This window comes from Pelophylax lessonae, assembly GCF_965119305.1.
Source record: "Pelophylax lessonae genome assembly, chromosome: 2".
NCBI classification, from domain to species: Eukaryota; Metazoa; Chordata; class Amphibia; order Anura; family Ranidae; genus Pelophylax; species Pelophylax lessonae.
Genome location: NC_138769.1, coordinates 156,642,103 through 156,644,634, shown reverse-complemented (window position 1 = coordinate 156,644,634; position 2,532 = coordinate 156,642,103).

The window sequence follows — 2,532 nt, the reverse complement described above, 5'->3', positions numbered from 1 at the left end:
TGATTGGTTGGATGACTGTGACAGGAAAAATAACTTCCAGCTCCCTCTGACAGTAAAACTTCTCTGAGAGGTAAAAGTCCCGTGAATTCCTGATAATATGCAATGCACTCTGAGCTGGTGTGACTGAGAAATGAATAGAACTCGCTTCTTTTTTATTCACCCTAATGACTCCATAATTTACAACATTAGCCAGAATTCTCTTATTTTCCTTATTACAAAACCATCCTTATGATCATAGTAAGCTATCTAGCTTATTTATTTACCACTTCAAAACTGGGCACTTTCACCCCTTCCTGCCCAGGCCAGCTTTCAGCGCTTTCACACGGTAAATGACAATTGCGCGTTCATAAAACGCTGTACCCATATCAATTTTTTTTAGACAGATATAGCTTTCTATTGGTAATTGTTAACCACCACTGGGTTTTTTATTTTTTGCTAAACAAATTAAAATAGACCGAAAAAAAAAAAAAAACGTTTTTCTTAGTCTATGTTCTAAAATGTTGTAAGTAATTTTTCTTCTTCACTGATGTGCGCTGATGAGGCTGCACTGATGGGTGCTGATGAGGCTGCACTGATAGATAGCACTAATGGGTACTGATGAGGCTGCTGTGATATTTGGCACTGATGGGTACTGATTGAGGCGGCACTGATAGGCGGCACTGATCAACACTGATAGGCTGCACTGATGAGGCTGCTCTGATATGTGGCACTGATGAGGCTGCTCTGATATGTGGCACTGATGGGTACTGATGAGGCGGCACTGATCAACACTGATAGGCTGCACTGATATGTGGCACTGATGGGTACTGATGAGGCTGCTTTGATATGTGGCACTGATGAGGCTGCTCTGATATTTGGCACTGATGGGTACTGATTGAGGCGGCACTGATAGGCTGCACTGATGGGTACTGATGAGGCGGCACTGATCAACACTGATAGGCTGCACTGATGAGGCTGCTCTGATATGTGGCACTGATGGGTACTGATGAGGCTGCTCCGATATGTGGCACTGATGGGTACTAATGAGGCTGCTTTGATATGTGGTACTGATGAGGCTGCTCTGATATGTGGCACTGATTGGTACTGATGAGGCGGCACTGATCAACACTGATAGGCTGCTCTGATATGTGGCACTGATGGGTACTGATAAGGGCTGCTCTTATGTGTGGCACTGATGGACACTGTTGGGGCTGTGCTGATAATTAGCGTAGATGTCCCCTGTGTGGATTTGCTGGTTATCGGCTCTTCTTTCCTCACGCGCTGTCAGCATGATGAGAGGAATGTCGATAACCGTCAAATCCTGTTTACACTCTGATTGGCCACAGCTGATCACATGGTAAAGAGCCACTGTGATTGGCTCTTTACCCTGATCTGTAATCAGATATGTTTAAAGGACACATTGATCACAGATCCCTGCCAGTGTGCTCTGCAAGGGACGCACAAGAATGCGCGAATGCAAAGGGATTAGAACAGCTGTCAGTTTTTATTGCTGTCTGTGTCCCTGTTAGGGAGATTTACTTTCTCTATCTGTCCTGTTTACCATTATTATTGAAAGTTAACGTAAAATAATTTTAGGTTGTCCCCAGAAAAGTAATAGAGGGGACATCTTCCAACGGGGACACTAGTTCTGGTGACCTTGGGGTCCTCAAGGAATTCCCTTATTTGCAGGGATTTACTCTTACTTCCTGTTTGTCTATGGAACTGGAAATGAAGTGTAATTTCTGCAATGGGACAAAAATGACAAAAATAAGTTGACGGGTTATAACCATCCCTTTCTCTATCCAACGTGAAAAAGTTTTGCCTACAGTTCTACTTTAAATTTGGAAACTCAGCTTGCTAAAAACTTGAAAAATTACACTATGTCGGAGGGTACGACAGGGGGGGGGGGGGGGTTGTGCGTGGGAGAGGAGTGCAGAGGGCTCAACGGGGGAGGTGTGCATGGGAGAAGAGTGCACATGGTACAGCGATGGAGGTGTGTGCGGGAGAGGAGTGTGGAAGGTACAACAGGGGAGGTGTGTGGAGGCTACAATGGGGGGGGGGTTGTGCAACAGAGGTGGAGGGTACGACGAGGGAGGTGTGGGTGGGAGAGGAGTGCGGAGGGCATGATGGGGGAAATGTCCATGGGAGAGGAATGCGGAGGGTATGACGGGGGAGATGTGCATTAGAGAAGAGTGCAGAGGGTACGACGGTGAAGGTGGGCGTGGGAGAGGAGTGTGGAGAGTATGACAGGAAGGTGGGAGAGGAGTGTGGAGGGTATGACCAGGAAGGTGGGCGTGGGAGAGGAGTGTGGAGGGGGCGACAGGGGCGGTGTGCGCAGGGTATGACTACAACTGGGGGAGGTGTGTGCAGGAGAGGAGTGCGAAGTGGACGATGGGGAAGGTGTGCACAGGAGAGATGTGCAGAGGGTACGATGGGGAAGGTGTATGCAGGAGACTTGTTGGCAGCCTAACCACGTACAGAGACCCAAAATCCAATGACCACCTTCAGGCTTTTAAAGGGTGTAATTTCCTCATTTAATTTCCTGACTATCTA